General features: G+C 38.7%; 1 long non-coding RNA gene across 1 annotated transcript in view; it reads left to right on the top strand.

The window, feature by feature from the left end:
• The window catches only part of LOC129525532 (uncharacterized), a 48,567-nt gene that overhangs the window by 18,332 nt on the left and 12,577 nt on the right, over nt 1–17,658 (top strand). Inside the window, exons 2-3 of the long non-coding RNA XR_010135453.1 lie at nt 12,551–12,688; nt 14,118–14,268. This is a non-coding gene — a long non-coding RNA (uncharacterized lncRNA). The remainder of the gene's footprint in view (nt 1–12,550; nt 12,689–14,117; nt 14,269–17,658) is intronic.

Raw genomic sequence — 17,658 nt, 5'->3', positions numbered from 1 at the left:
CGTTTACATTTTGAAAGCTCTCTCTCCATATTCGTAATTCCCAGGCTTTAATATGCCTCAGAATTACCTATGAAGCTTTGTAACACTGCAGAGTCCCTCAGGCCTTCACTCCTAGGGGTTGTGCCTTAGTTCATTCAGGGTGAGTCTAGTATTCCGAATTTAAAATGTCAGGAGACTTTTTAAAATCTGAGGCAATTCTGATAGTGATGATCTGCATACCATATTTTGAAGAAAAAAGAAAACAACAACAAAACTACTGCTACAGACAACATCCTGTGCCAATGTAGGAAAAGGTATACAAATTCACATAGATGTTCTTGCGGTAGATATCATTGGTTGACTCCTCCGATGCGATTTTCAACCTATTTCCCCCTGGAGTTGGGAATCCCAGTATTAATTTTTCTAATCTCCTCTGCAGCTACAGTTGGCCATGTAACCCAGTTTTTCCCAGCAAGAGCTTGTGGGAAATCTAATCTGTTTTCTGATAAAACAAAAAGGTACAGGAGCAAACTGATTGTCACTGCTCTCTTAAACTTTGAAGTAGATGTTTATATTTGTAACTATCCATCATCTTTTGGATTGCCCAGCATAGAAGTTAGGATCTTGTAACTGATCAGGTGTACAATCTAAGCCCCATCAGACACCCTCATGAGGATGATTTGGAAGGGAGCACTGTTTAGGAAACAGCCTCTGTGTGGAGTTTCCACCCTGTTATAGGTGGTTGATGGTTGAGGTATCTGGATTTAGGCATCATCAGTGGCAATGATGGCAGTTTCCTAGTGATAGTAAGATAGGGTAACCTACTAATACTGGTAGTAAGATAGGGTAACCTACTAGTCTTAATCCTTAGTTTTGCTACTGGAAGTCTTGTGTCCCTAGGAACTCCCTTAGTCACAGGCAAACCTGAACAGTTGGTCACCCTGTGGCTACAATGAAATTCCTGAAACAGGTGTGGCATTAGTTTGGTGCAAAACTAATTGTGGTTTTTGTCTTTTAAAAGTAATGGCAAAAACCACAATTACAAGTGCACCAACTTGAAAGTAAGTGCAAGTTTCAGTGAAAACAAATTCCTAAAATTTAGAGCTAAACAATGGCAGTAGCTGTAGTTTCCATACTGTTTTGTGATGGGACTTGGGGATTTTTTCTCCTGAGAGCTGAGACTAGGCCCTGTCTTCCACCAACCTCCCAGTGGTTTCATGGGGTGCTGAATAGATTGTAAACCATTTTTAAGCTTAAACTAGCAGGGATGAATTCGTTGTTTTCAACTAAGGTACCTGACTAATGCTCTTTACTTTTGCTTTAAATACCACCATGGCATCTAGAGCTAGAGTAGTCATCTTATAATATGAAAAGATGAGAATGAGGATAAAAATAAGCAGTTAAGGAAGGCAAAGTGGAAAGGAAGAATGAGCTTGTGTTCTTGCTGGTATAATTGAAACAATGAACAAGTCTTGGAACTGCCTATCCATAAGACTTCTTTTATCTGAGATAATATATGTCTGGTTTTGAGAGACAGGAGTAGCTGGACTTCCTAGGCCAACCAAGAATCCCTAAGCCCAGCTGGGAAGGCGACTGCTTCCACCTTTAAACACGGGGTTTGCAACTTAGCTCACATCTGATGCTAATTAGGCAAATGTTAATTAGGCAAAAACAGGAGGTAAAGAAATAGCCAATCATCTATTGCCTGAGAGCAGAGTAGGCGGGACAAGGATTGGGATATAAACCCAGGCATTCGAGCCAGCAACAGCAACCCCCTTTGGGTCCCCTCCCTTTGTATAGGAGCTCTGTTTTCACTCTACTGAATCTTGCAACTGCACTCTTCTGGTTTGTGTTTGTTACAGCTGGAGCTGAGCTTTCACTCGCCCTGCACCACTGCTGCTGGCTGCCGTCACAGACCCGCCACTGACTTCCATCCCTCTGGATGCGGCAGGGTGTCCGCTGTGCTCCTGATCCAGTGAGGCGCCCAATGCCCCTCCCAATCGGGCTAAAGGCTTGCCATTGTTCCTGCACGGCTAAGTGCCTGGGTTCGACCTAATCAAGCTGAACATTAGTCACTGGATTCCACGCTTCTCTTCCATGACCCACGGCTTCTAATAGAGCTATAACACTCACCACATGGCCCAAGATTCCATTCCTTGGAATCAGTGAGGCCAAGAACCCCAGGTCAGAGAACACGAGGCTTGCCACCATCTTGGAAGCGGTCTGCCACCATCTTGGGAGCTCTGGGAGCAAAGACCCGCCAGTAACATTTTGGTGACCATGAAGGGACCTCCAAAGTGGTGAGTAATATTGGACCACTTTCACTTGCTATTCTGTCCTTCCTTAGAATTGGAGGAAAATACCGGGCACCTGTCAGCCAGTTAAAAATGATTAGCATGGCCGCCGGACTTAAGACTCAGGTGTGAGGCTATCTGGGGAAGGCCTTTCTAACAACCCCCAACCCTTCTGAGTTGGGGATGTTGGTCTGCCTGGAGCAAGCTAACACTTTCAATTTTCTTGGGGAAGCCGAGGGCTGATAGAGGTAGAAAGCTGTCGTCCTGAACTCCTGGCAGTAGCTGGTTGAGATCATGGTGCAGCCAGAAGTCTCTACTCAACAGTCGCCCATGTGTGTGCCTTACCTTTTCTTCTGACCCATACCTCCTAGGTCCCCACACTTCTTGAAAGTGTAGCCCCAGAATTCTCCTTACCTCTGAATCTACTTCCTCTGATCCCTGCCTCCTAGGTACTAATGGTTCAGACTTTCATTTCCTCTAACAAGTTGTATCTCCAAAGGGATCTAAGGAAGCTCTATGCTGCGTCCTTAGGCATCTAGATGATAAACCCAGGGAGTCTTATCCCTGGTGTCCCTCCCAATTTAGGTATACAGCTCTCGACATGGGCAGTTACGTGGGACTGTTCCCCACCACCCTTGCCAGGGCCCCAAGTTTGTAAATGGCTGACAGACAGGAGAGAGAGAGAGAGACGGAAGAGAGAGATGAAAGAGAGAGAGAGAGATGGGGGAGAGAGAGACGGGGAAGGGAGAGAGAGACGGGGAAGGGAGAGAGAGGCGGGGGAGAGACGGAGGCGGGGGAGAGAGAGAGGCAGGGGAGAGAGAGAGAGGCAGGGGAGAGAGAGAGAAGCAGGAGGGAGAGAGGCAGGGGAGAGAGAGAGAGACGGGGAGAGAGAGACGGGGAGAGAGAGAGGCAGGGTAGAGAGAGAGAGACGGGGAGAGAGAGAGAGACGGGGAGAGAGAGAGAGACGGGGAGAGAGAGAGAGACGGGGAGAGAGAGAGAGACGGGGAGAGAGAGAGAGACGGGGAGAGAGAGAGAGACGGGGAGAGAGAGAGAGACGGGGAGAGAGAGAGAGACTGGGGAGAAAGAGAGAGATGGGGGAGAAAGAGAGAGAGGCGGGGGAGAGAGAGAGGCACAGGGGAGAGAGAGAGAGAGGCACAGGGGAGAGAGAGAGAGAGGCACAGGGGAGAGAGAGAGGCGGGGGGAGAGAGGCAGGGGGAGACAGGGAGAGAGGCAGGGGGAGACAGAGAGAGAGAGGTGGTGGGAGAGAGAGAGGTGGGGGGAGAGAGAGAGAGAGAGTTTGGTGATCTCTGGTATCTCAGTCAGGTCAATGATAGGATGACAAAGAGGAAAGAAGGATTCCCCACAGGCCAGCAGTGTAGACCCTCACTGGGACACAGAATCAGAACATGGAGATTGGTGCCACAGACATTTGCTAACTTGCATGCTAGAAGGACTAAGGAAAACTAGGAAGAAGCCTACGAATTATTCAATGATGTCCACTATAACACAGGGAAAGGAAGAAAATCCTACCACCTTTCTGGAGAGACTAAGGGAGGCATTGAAGGAGCATACCTCCCTGTCACCTGACTCTATTGAAGGCCAACTAATCTTAAAGGATAAGTTTATCACTCAGTCAGCTGCAGACACTAGGAAAAAACTTCAAAAGTCCACCTTAGGCCCCGAGCAAAAATTAGAAACCCTATTGAACTTGGCAACCTCGGTTTGTTATAATAGAGATCAGGAGGAGCAGGTGGAATGGGACAAAGGGGATTAAAAAAAAAAAAAAGCCCACCGCTTTAGTCATGGCCCTCAGGCAAGCGGACTTTGGAAGCTCTGAAACAGGGAAAAGCTGAGCAAATCAAATGCCTAATAGGGCTTGCTTCCAGTGTAGTCTACAAGGACGCTTTAAAAAAGATTGTCCAAGTAGAAATAAGCTGCCCCCTCATCCATGCCCCTTATGTCAAGGGAATCACTGGAAGGCCCACTTCCCCAGGGAATGAAGGTCCTCTGGGTCAGAAGCCACTAACCAGATGATCCAGCAGCAGGACTGAGGGTACCCGGGGCAAGCGCCAGCCCATGCTGTGACCCTCACAGAGCCCCGGGTGTGCTTGACCATTGAGGGCCAGGAGGTTAACTGTCTCCTGGACACTGGTGCGGCCTTCTCAGTCTTACTCTCCTGTCCCAGATGACTGTCCTCCAGATCTGTCACTATCTGAGGGGTCCTAGGACAGCCAGTCACTAGATACTTCTCCTAGCCACTAAGTTGTGACTGGGGAGCTTTACTCTTCTCACATGCTTTTCTAATTATGCCTGAAAGCCCCATTCGCTTGTTAGGGGGAGACATTCTAGCAAAAGCAGGGGCCATTATACACCTGAACATACGAGAAGGAACACCAGTTTGTTGTCCCCTGCTTGAGGAAGGAATTAATCCTGAAGTCTGGGCAACAGAAGGACAGTATGGACGAGCAAAGAATGCCCGTCCTGTTCAAGTTAAACTAAAGGATTCCACCTCCTTTCCCTATCAAAGGCAGTACCCCCTTAGACCCGAGGCGCAACAAGGACTCCAAAAGATTGTTAAGGACCTAAAATCCAAGGCCTAGTAAAACCATGCAGTAGCCCCTGCAATACTCCAATTTTAGGAGTACAGAAACCCAATGGAGAGTGGAGGTTAGTGCAAGATCTCAGGATTATCAATGAGGCCATTGTCCCTCTATACTCAGCTGTACCTAATCCTTATACTCTGCTTTCCCAAATACCAGAGGAAGCAGAGTGGTTTACAGTCCTGGACCTTAAGGATGACTTTTCCTGCATCCCTGTACATCCTGACTCTCAATTCTTGTTTGCCTTTGAAGATCCTTCGAACCCAATGTCTGAACTCACCTGGACTGTTTTACCCCAAGGGTTCAGGGATAGCCCCCATCTATTTGGCCAGGCATTAGCCCAAGACTTGAGTCAATTCTCATACCTGGACACTTTTGTCCATCGGTACGTGGATGATTGACTTTTAGCTGCCAATTCAGAAACCTTGTGCCATCAAGCCACCCAAGTTCTCTTAAATTTCCTTGCTACCTGTGGCTACAAGGTTTCCAAACCAAAGGCTCAGCTCTGCTCACAGCAGATTAAATACTTAGGGCTAAAATTATCCAAAGGCACCAGGGCCCTCAGTGAGGAACATATCTAGCCTATACTGGCTTATGCTCATCCCAAAACCCTAAAGCAACTAGGAAGATTCCTTGGCATAACAGGTTTCTGCCGAATATGGATTCCCAGGTACGATGAAATAGCCAGACCATTATATACACTAATTAAGGAAACTCAGAAAGCCAATACTCATTTAGTAAAATGGACACCTGAAGCAGAAGTGGCTTTCCAGGCTCTAAAGAAGGCCGTAACCCAAGCCCCAGTGTTAAGCTTGCCAGCAGGACAAGACTTTTCTTTATATATCACAGAAAAAACAGGAATAGCTCTAGGAGTCCTTACACAGATCCGAGGGATGAGCTTGTAATCCGTAGCATACCTAAGTAAGGAAATTGATGTAGTGGCAAAGGGTTGGCCTCTTTGTCTACAGGTAGTGGTGGCAGTAGCAGTCTTAGTATCTGAAGCAGTTAAAATAATACAGGGAAGAGATCTTACTGTGTGGACATCTCATGATGTGAATGGTATATTCACTGCTAAAGGAGACTTGTGGCTGTCAGAGAACTGTGAGGAAAGTAACTAAAATCGTAAAACCCCATAGCCCTCCCTTATCATATTTTTCTCTTTACTGTTCTCTTACCCTCTTTCACTCTCACTGCACCCCCTCCATGCCGCTGTACGACCAGTAGCTCCCCTTACCAATAGTTTCTATGGAGAATGCGGCTTCCTGGAAATATTGATGCCCCATCATATAGGAGTTTATCTAAGGGAAACCCCACCTTCACTGCCCACACCCATATGCCCTGCAAATGCTGTAACTCTGCCACTCTTTTCATGCATGCAAATACTCATTATTGGACAGGGAAAATGATTAATCCTAGTTGTCCTTGAGGACTTGAAGCCACTGTCTGTTGGACTTAACTTCACTCATACCGGTATGTCTGATGGGGGTGGAGTTCAAGATGAGGCAAGAGAAAAACACGTAAAGGAAGTAATCTCCCAACTGACCGTGGTACATAGCACCCCTAACCCCTACAAAGGACTAGATCTCTCAAAACTACATGAAACCTTCCATACCCATACTCACCTGGTAAGCCTATTTAATACTACCCTCACTCCCTCACTGGGCTCCATGAGGTCTTGGCCTAAAACCCTACTAACTGTTGGATGTGCCTCCCCCTGCACTTCAGGCCGTACATTTCAATCCCTGTACCTGAACTTCAGCACAGAAATAAGCACCACTTCCGTTTTAGTAGGACCTCTTGTCTCCAATCTGGAAATAACCCATACCTCAAACCTCACCTGTGTAAAATTTAGCAATACTATAGACACAACCAACTCCCAATGCATCAGGTGGGTAACTCCTCCCACACAAATAGTCTGCCTACCCTCAGGAATATTTTTTGTCTGTGGTACTTCAGCCTATCATTGTTTGAATGGCTCTTCAGAATCTGTGCTTCCTCAATCATCTCCCACCAGGTTCCTCCCATGACAGGTGGGAATTGTGGGAGTTACAATTCGAGATGAGATATGGGTGGGGACACAGCCAATTCCTGTCAGTGAAGTTCTTAACATAGTGCCCAGCACATAATCATAATGTAGATTTTCTCCTCCTGATCCCACTTAACTTAGGCTGGGACTTTCTAAGAAAGGCTTATGTTTTGCCCAAGTAGAAGTCTAGAAGGAATATTCTTAGAAACATTTCTGACAAATAGAGTGGCAATAACAGACTCAAACATTCTGAGTCTGGAGATGAAGAAAGTTTTCTGGAATAGGATATGATATCCCTTAAAACAACCTGTTCTAGCAGAAGATAATATTAGAACTTTGTCAAAGACTTTTTTCTTTAGAAATGTCTCCAATAAAGAAATTCATGTAGGTGGACATGTGGTGAAAAATGTAGCATAGTAGTTAAGAACAAGTTTCACTTCATCCTGAGTCCAAATTCTGTTTCTGAAATTTTCAACAATACCTGGGTAGATGATTTTACCTATCTGGCTAAATTTCCCTCTTCAATCAATGGGATAATAATACATGAAATACAGGGATAATGTATGGATGAAATATGATGTTTATGATGTAGCCAACATATCTTGAGACTTCTCAGCCTCTCTAATTGTGTGAACCAATTCCCCATATATTCTCTCTCTCTCTCTCTCTCTCTCCCTCTCTCTCTCTCCTCTCTCTCTCTCCCTCTCTCTCTCTCTCTCTCCCTCTCTCTCTCCCTCTCTCTCTCCCTCTCTCTCTCCCTCTCTCTCTCCCTCTCTCTCTCCCTCTCTCTCTCCCTCTCTCTCTCCCTCTCTCTCTCCCTCTCTCTCTCCCTCTCTCTCTCCCTCTCTCTCTCCCTCTCTCTCTCCCTCTCTCTCTCCCTCTCTCTCTCCCTCTCTCTCTCTCCCTCTCCCTCTCCCTCTCCCTCTCCCTCTCCCTCTCCCTCTCTCTCTCCCTCTCTCTCTCTCTCCACTCTCTCCACTCTCTCCTCTTTCTCCTCTTTCTCTCTCTCTCTCTCTCCCCTTCTACTGGATCTGCCTCTCTGGAGAAACTTTATTAATATGGTGTATTTGAAACAGCAAGCATTATTAAGTTTGATAAAGTTAAATTTACCATTTTCTTTAATAATGTGGGTTCTTTTAATGTGTGTGACCTCTCTAGGAAATTTTTATGTAGCCAAAGATGCAAAGATTTTCTCCTATGCTTTTACTTCTGAAAGTTCAAGCTTTAACTCTTAAATTTGGCATCATATATTTCAACTTACTTTTTGTATAAAGTGTAAGGATTGAGACTCATTTGTTTCCATGTGAATATCCCATTATTGTAGCAGTTTGTTTAATAATGTATCATTTCCCTATTGAATTTTTTTGACACTTTTATAGAAATAGATACACCATTTAAGTATAGGTCTATTTTTTTGTCTCCACGTCCTGTTCTATTTATTTTTATATCTGTCTTTATGCCAACATCACACTGTGTTTCTTACTGAAGTTATACTTTAAGTCCTGATATCAGGTAGTGCAAAGTTCATCATAATTTAGTTTTCCTAGGCCCTTAAATATAAACTTAAGAATGAGTTTGTTAGTTTCTAAAAACAAAGCAAAACACACTAAAACAGCCTTCCAGACTTTTCACTGGTTACATAATAAATCTATTGATCAATTTGGGAAGAATTAACATTCTGTTAATTTTGACTCTCCCAACCTGTAAACATAGTATATCTTACTCATTTATGTATGTTATTCTTAATTTTACCAGCAATATTTGGTAGTTTTCAGTTTACAGGTCTTACCCATATTTTATTATGTATCTCTAAGTATTTCATGTTACACTGCTATTTTAAATGAAATTGATTTGTGTATACCAATGTTTCTTACCATTTGAGTAGATCTAAGCTTCCATCTGGTAGAAGTTTTTGTTTTGTTTTTATTTTTTCAGTATGTGGCACTTTACCTTTTCTCATAGTGCAGGTCTGCTGACAAAAGTTTATTTTTAAAGTATTCATTGCATATTTTTGTATTGTAGAAGTTCTCTTTTATTTCTAGTTTGCTGAGCATTTTTACCAGGAGTGGGTGTTGAATTTTTGTCATAGATATTTTTTCTCCCGGATCTTAATATAATCACGTAGTTTTTCTCCCTTATCCTTTAAGTATTGCTAATTTCATTGATTAAATATTGAATATAAAATCAACCTCACACTTTGGGATAAACCTCTTTCAGTGATGATATATTATAATATGTGTATGTTGCTGATAAGAATTTCTGTTTCTATGTTAATGAAGGATGTAAACCTGTACTTTTATGTTTTTGTAATATTTTCTTTTAGTTTTGGTATGCGAGTAACACCATATTTTATGGACTTACAAAATAAGTTGGAAACTATTCCCTCTTTTATTTTCTGAGAGAGTGTATATAAGACTATTATATCTTGCTTTATGATTGATGGACGTCACCAATGAAACCATCTGGGCTTCTAATTTTCTTTGTGGGGAGAATTTAGATTACAAAATCAATGTTTTTAATAGATTATAAACTATTACAACTTTCTATATTTGTCTTTGTGCAAGTTTTGGAATTTGTGTTTTTAAGTGCTTTAATAATTTCATCTAGGGCTGGGAGCGGTGCCTCACGCCTGTAATCCCAGCACTTTTGGGAGGCCGAGGGGGCAGATCACGAGGTCAGGAGATCGAGACCATCCTGGCTAACATGGTGAAACCCCATCTGTAAGAAAAATACAAAAAGTTAGCCAGGCATGGTGGCGGGCGCCTGTAGTCCCAGCTACTTGGGAGGCTGAGGCATAAGAATGTCATGAACCCAGGAGGCAGAGCTTGCAGTGAGCCAAGATCGCGCCACTGCACTCCAGCCTGGGTGACAGAGCAAGACTCCGTCTCAAAAAAAATAATAATAATTTCATCTAAATTCATAAATTTATCATTACAAATTTTTCATATTTTCTTAATATCTTTTAAATATTGTTGACACTTTTGTAAAAATCAATACATCTTTTTGAAACTGTAATGATATTCCCTTCTTTGTTTCTGATACAAGCAATTTAATGCCTTCTCTCCTTTTTTTCCATTAATCTTTCTGATGGGAAGGGTATCAATTTTATTGATCATTTAAAAGAACCAGTTTTTAATCTGAATGATTTTCCCAATTGTTTGCCCATTGTATATTTTATTGACTCCTCTTTATTATTTAATTCCACTTATCTTGGGATTAATTTAATTTCTTCTACACCTCAAGGAGAAACCGTAAGTCATTGATTTGTGTCTTCTTTTCCAATGTAAGTAATTAAAGCTATAAATTTTACCTCAGCCATTTCTCTAACCATACCCCACAAATTTAATTGTGTTGTGTTTTCATTGGCTTTCAGTTCAAAATATTTTAAATTTTGTTTTGAGTCATAGGTAATTTAAAAGTGTGTTAATTTTCAAATTTGTTGGAATTTTCTAGATTTTTTGTAATATACATTATTCAATTATATTATAACCAGACTGTTTTGTATAATTTTAATTATTTTAAATTTATTAAGACTATTTAATGGCCCAGAATACAGTTTATCTTAGTAAAGAATCCACATATTCTTCAAAAAAATTAGGTTTCTGCCCTTTTAATTACAGTGATATAATAGAAATTAAATCAGCTGATAGTATTTTTCAAGTTTTCTGTCTTAACTGATTTTTTATATACTTGTTCTATAAATTACTGAGATACAAGTATTAACAACTTCAACTATAAATCTCTCATTTTTGTTTTAGTTCTATGTATTTTTGCTTTAAGAACTTTGAAACTCTGTTATTAGGTACACATGCATTTAAGTCTTCTTGATCAGGACTTCCGGTTATGGATTCTTGATGTACTAGGGATCTATATTCATGTGAACACCACCACAGTTAAAATATAAAACAGTTGCCTAATAAAGATTCCTCATGTCCTCCTTTTATAGGTACAACCTATCTCCATATCCTTCACAGCCACCAATCTTTTCTCTATCCTTATAATTTTATAATTTCAATACTATGATATAAATAGAATCAAACGGTATCTAACTTTTGAAGGTTGGATTATTTTACTCAACCCAATTTACTTGAGGTCCATTCAAGCTGTTGCTGGTGTATCAATAGCAGTTCCTTTTTTACTGCTGAGTAGTATTCCACTGTGTGGATGTACCACGTTTGCCTACCCATTCACACGTGAATGATATTTGGGCTTTTTCCACTATGGGGCTAATATGAATAAAGCTGGTATGAACATTCATGTACTAGTTTTGTGCAAAAGTTTAAGTGGTTTTTTTCTTGCATAAATGTTCAAGTATGCAATTGCTGAGTTTTATGGTAAATATATGATTTATTTTATAAGAAACTGAAAAACTGTTTTCCTGAATATATATACCATTTTAGATATTCAGTAACAATCAGAATGATCCAGTTTCTTTACATCTTCACCAGTGTTTGGTGTTATTACTATTTTTTATTTTAGCTATTGTGATGGGTGTGTTGTGATGTGTCATTGTGGTTTTAATTCACATTTATCTAATGATGAATGATGCTGAACATCTTTTCGTGTGCTTATTTGTCATCTGTACACTCCCTTAAGCAAAATGTCTTTTTCCCACTCACTAATGGAATTGTTCTTTTCTTTTTTGACTGTAGCTTTGAGTGATTTTTATATTCTCTATATAAATACTTTGTAGAATATCTGGTTTACAAATATTTTTGCCCAATATGTAGCTTGTCTTTTCATCTTCTTTACAACGTCTTTCATAGAACAAAATCTTTTAATTTTGATGCAGCCTAATTTACTCAACCTTTCTTTTGCAGATCATGGTTTTGTTGTAAGGTTTAACACTAATTTTTCTAATCTTAGGTTCTGAAAATTTTCTCCTATTTTTTATTTAAAAGTTTTATGCTTTTAATCAGGCAAGGCTTTCTTTTTCTTTTGCCTATGGATGTCAAAATGTTCCAGCACCATTTATTGAAAAAGCTATCCTTCCTCTATCTAATTGCTTGGCACCATTTTCAAAAATCATTTGGGCATACTTATGTGGGTCTAGTTCTGGATTATTGATTATATTTCTTTAATATATGTTTTTATTCTTCCACCAATATCAGGCTGTCTTGATTACTGCAGCTGTCTTTTAAGCCTTAACTTCAAGCAAAGTTTAATGGTTTTATCTCTTATAGCTCCTGAGCATTTTCATATAAATGTTAAAACAAACTTATCTATGTCAGCATAAAAAATATGCTATTTTTTGCTTAACAATTTAATAAACATGATGTTACCAATATAGTGGGCGAATATAATGTTCTGTGTTTTACAAGATGATCAACATACTTCAGACTAGATTGTGGCAGAGAATTTAAGAACTCATAGAGCTGTAAGTGAGGTAAAAGATATACTTTTGTTATCTTTCTAGATTATATATAATAAAATGTATATTTATTGTACATTTTTTAAAAGCCAACTTGGTTGAGGTGTTCTGTTGTTTGTAACTTATAAAGTCCTCTTTAATGAATAAGATGAATGTTGGAGTAACACTCGGATTAAATTCTTGCTCTGACATGAATTACATAACTTTGAGCGGAATACAAAATATCTTGTGCCTTAGTGATTTTGAGCATGAAATAATAATAATTAAACCTATCTTATAGATTTCTTGAGAAGATGAAATATATCGTCTGCCTTAAGGTTCTGGACCAGTGTATGCAACACAATAAACTTTCAGGGAATGGTTGCTGTGATGATGACGACGATGATTATGACAACAATGATGATGATGAAACGAGTTGGTAAGTTATGCCATCGAATTGGTTCTTGAGCTTTCTAGTTTCCAAAGCCAAGAGAAAATCATGTTTCCAAGATTCCATAGCAGCCCCACAAAGGCTGTACATTAATTTTTAGTTTAAAAATACTTTGGAACGGACCATACACAGATATTACTAAAAAGCTTAATAGCTTAATAGTTTATGATTTCAACAATAGTTTTAGAGCAAGGCAGTGCAAATTTAACTGGGATATTTTTAGTTTTCAAATTTAAAATTGTAACTCAGTTAAGGTATCACTTCAAGGCATTCACCTAATGTGATCTAAATATGTGAGTTCATTCTAGAGAAATATTTGATTTTTATAACATTTTGGCTATTTTTCAATATATATTCATATCACCTAGCCTTTAAAAATGAATCTATTATATACTTCTTGTAATAAAATTAAAACAACTAATTTCAGAAAATGAATAATGGAGGTACCTCCATCCTACTCTCTAGAAGCCACTGTTGATATGTTAGTGTGTATTCTTATTAAACTTCTTTTAAGTTCATACAGACACTGATATATATATTTACATACATATAGAGAACAATATTTTGAAAATTGTTTGTGTACTTTTCCGTATTTCTAAGTATGCAATATTTAACTTAGTCAGAGTAAGATGTTTGTCCAGTCAGGGTAATTAAAATTTATTCAAAAAAGAATTTAAAGACAAAGTATAAGGTAATATTCAGTTTCAAGGACACAAGATGCAGTTTATAGGACTTTAATGATCATAAAATAAAGGCATTATATATAGTAAAAGGATAGGTATCTAATACATTTATTTGGTTTCTTAAATGATTAAACGTAGATTTACCATTTGACCCAGAAATTCCACTCCTTGGTATATAGCCAAGAGAAATGAAAACTATGTCCACAAAAGAACTTGTTCATGAATGTTTAAATCAGCATTATTCTTCATAGCCAAAAGGCTTTAAATGGGTGAATTCTATGGAATGTATTTACATCTCCACAGGCTGTCTTTTAAAAAAATAAATTCATTCAGCTTCCATTTAACAAATCAAGAGCTAAGCCTAGAGAAATCACCCATAGAGTTCTTCCAGTGTATAGTTGAAGTCAATCTTGGTTTGGTATTTAAATCCTAAGTAAGACTGGATGTAGAACTGGGAAGAAACAAGATATAACACAGTAGAAAGATGTCTCACTGCTTGTACTGATAGAGGATAGTGATAATTAAGGTGAAGTCAGAAGCAGAATAGCATATTGATAAGACATAGATCTCTAAAATTAGATTATAAATTAAATTAGATCATATATTGCTGCTAAATTCGTTGTAAAAAATACTTCCTGTTTTCTGAGGTTTTGAAGTTCAGAATAAGACAAAAATAAATGCTTTAATTACTGAGCAGTAGGAGAAACAAATTTTTTTCCCTTTCCTCTTTCTAGGCTTCAGCCCAGAGCAGAATATGTTCCCTAATAAAGTATAAGGATGTCAGCAGATGCCATTTGTGTCCCACCCAAAGCTGCAAACTTACTTAAAGTTTATCTGTAGCTTCAGGGGACAATTTCCATAATGACTGATGGCATTATACCCCGGGTATGTACTTACATCTTTTCACCTTAATGATTTTTTTCTAGCCATGGGAATGTACTTGGCTGTTTGGGACATCTTGGACTGCTGAGGACTTATCATTCCCAGAATCAACCCTCAATCTATGAGGGATTGGAGCAGTGGATAAAATCCCCATCTTGCTCTTCTCTTCTGTGTGATACTTCTGAGCTTTATTTCAGTCTTTCAGAGGGCTTCTCAGTGGGACATACCTCTGGTTTCCCACAGTGATAACCCACTGATAAACACTTGCTTTATTCCTTTTCTCACTTGCTCACTCCCTAGAATCATATCCTAAATACAGCACTTCACCCACATCCTTATTGCACTTTCTACAACAAGCAGGGGAACACTGAAAGCAGGGAGGTAGTTGCCCAGCTTTCCATCTGGGGTATCCAGTAGGAAACCAGAAGTTGTACAGAGGACTCCACATAAATATGGGTCAGCTCAGCATAACAGCAAGGAGGAGTGGGTGGGTACAATCAGATAAAAATATATAGTTGTCCTCCTCAAGCCTCCCTCAATTTTTTGTGTTCAGTGGACCCTAAGCTGAGAATCTGTGAAACTGCCATTGAATGCACTGTGGAAGAATGAAGGCGCTATCTAGAGAAGCTGATAGCAGAACACTGGACCAGGGTATATATGAGGCACATAACATAAACCCAGGAGCTTTTAGCTAGCAAAACCTAAGGAGAGTAGATTTGGCAAGAGGAATATTGTTGCTTTTCTCGATAAGTATTATCCAAGTAAAAAGAATATACTACAGATTTGTTTGTCATAGGATGCCAGTAAGGTTCTCAGTGACCAGACCTACAAGGGCTATTTTGCCCAAATAACTGTGGTGGCCTGCACCTGCAGCTCGTACACAGTCCATTTTCATAAACCAGAGGCCCATCTTTTCCCATACCATTTTCCTCCTGTTAATAAACTGGGACACCATATTTACCACAGAAGCATGAGGGGGATGCAGGTTCTTCAAGAAACTAAGCACTTGCATCTAGGAATTACTGAAAACCACCTAAAGGGACTATTCTTTTTTTTTTTGGATCCAACGAAGTTGGAAACCTTATGAACTTTTAAAATTGTATTTCCCCATGCTGACCAGCAGGTGGCAATCAAGATAAGAATTAAAACATTTTGCCGCTTATGTGAGTTTCTAGGGTGAGTTAAATTGGGAACTCAACTGTACACAAATGAGATTACACTATATCTACAGTTTTGTAACTAGTTTTTGACTCGACAAATATAGTAGAATACTTATGTTAATTTTAATGAATGGATTGTGTTATATCCCGTAATATTATTTTTAAAACTAATTATTGTTAGGTTATTTCCTATATTTGCCTATTACAAACAAAGCTGCAATGAATAAAATAAACTTGCACTGTCAACCTTCTACCCACACCTTTATATCTACAATTTACAAATTTGAGTATTTGTGTAATGTAGATTTCTAGAATGAAATTGCTGGTCAGACGTATGCAGTTTTTGTGCTCTTTTTAAAAACTCTTTATTGTAAAAAAAAAATCAAACACAAAAGGAGAAAGAATAGCATTTAAAATCTATATGCCACTCCTTACTGAGATTCAACAAATACGAACAGCTAGTAATCTTGTTTTATTTATCCCCTGTGATTTCACCTCCCCACCCCCATCCAGGATAATTTTGAAGGAAATCCCAGGCATCGTGTCATTTCACCTGCAAATATTTAGGATGTATATTTAAAAGATATGTGCTCTCAAAGTCATGGCCATTAACACCATTATTATACCTAACATTAAAAATAATTCATCATTCATTTTGAAGTAAACACTAGATAGTCATGGCTCAAATATGTTTTCCTCCTAATTTTTCTGCTGCTGTTCAGCTTTCTCTTCCTCCTTTCTTTGTCTTCCTCTTTTCTCTCCTCCTTCTCCTCCTGCTTCCAAACCTCCTATTCTTCCTCCTTTTCCTCTTCCTTCCTTTCTTGAAGTTTGCTCAAATCAGGATCTAAAGAAGACGCATACATGACTGATAGGTTTCTTAAGTTTTTGTTGTAGTTGTCGTTTTTCATACATTTCCCTCCACCTCTTTTCTTTCTGCTGGTAATTTATTTGTGAAAGAAAGCCAGTTATTGGTCCTATGGAGGTTTTTTAGTCTAGATTTTTGTGGTTCCATCATGTTTAATAAGTTTCTCCAACCCCTGTATTCCACGTAAATTGATAGATATAGATACAAATAACAGTTTTGTTGATTGCTTTATGAGTTATACATATTTTCTTTTTTTAACCTATATTTTTCTGGCTACAAAATCCGTGTGGAATAAAAAGGGTAATTGAGTGATTTTTTTAAACCAAATTTTTATTTTAAAAATTTTCAAAAGTACAAAAACTTGAAAATACTATAACTAAATGTCAGTGTACTCACTATAGATTAAATAGTTTTTAATAATTTGAGTCATTTTCTTTTATCTCTTTAGTACGTAATTGAGGAGTCATTTGACATTAAGTTTTAGACATCATGTCACTTTGCCTTACCTACTTCAATGTGCGTCTTTTAAGAATAATGGTATTATTCCTATTTAACCAAAATACCTTTATCGGAATTAACAGTGAGGAATACCGTCTCATAATCCATGTTCACATTTCTCCAATTGTCCACAAAATGTCATTAGTTTTTTTAAACTTTATGTTTTGAAATAATTTCAGACTTACAGAAGAATTGCATCTATAGTGCTACCCTTTACCCAGCTTTCTCTAATATTAGTGCCTTACACAACTGTAGTACAATTTTCAAAAGCAGGGAATTAACATTGATACAATAGGATTAGCTACACTCTACACCTATTTTCATCTCACTAATTTTCTCATTGATGTCCTTTTTCAAGTCTAAGATCCAGCCCCAGATCCCATATTTCATTTAGTAGTTGTCAAGTATCTTTACTCTCCTCTAATCTGTCAGTTAGCTGTTCATTCTTTGTTTTGATGATTTAATCCTTTAGTAGAATGTATCTCAATTTGACTTTGTCTGATTTTTTTTTCATAATTAGATTGAGGTAATGCCTTTTTGGCAAGAATACCAAAGTACTGATGTGTCCTCAGTGCCTTATACTGGGATACATGATATTAATATGTGTTATTACTGGTGATGTTAATCTTGATTACTTGGTTAAAGTAGTGTATGACAAGTTTCTCTATTGCAAAGTTGTTATTTTTTTTCTCTTTGAATTAAATAAATACATTGTGGGTGCTGATACTTTAAGTCTTTCAAATGTCCTATTTTTATCATGCTTTCTCCTATTAATTTTAGCCTTTAACAATTATTTCTGTGGTTTATATTTAATATGATTTGCCTCTCTGATTCCTTCCAATTTATTAGTTGGAATTCTTCAATATATTT

This window comes from Gorilla gorilla, chromosome 9, assembly GCF_029281585.2.
Source record: "Gorilla gorilla gorilla isolate KB3781 chromosome 9, NHGRI_mGorGor1-v2.1_pri, whole genome shotgun sequence".
In the NCBI taxonomy this organism is placed as follows: Eukaryota; Metazoa; Chordata; class Mammalia; order Primates; family Hominidae; genus Gorilla; species Gorilla gorilla.
The sequence above is the reverse complement of the archived record's forward strand: the minus strand, read 5'-3'. Positions and strand labels throughout refer to the sequence as shown.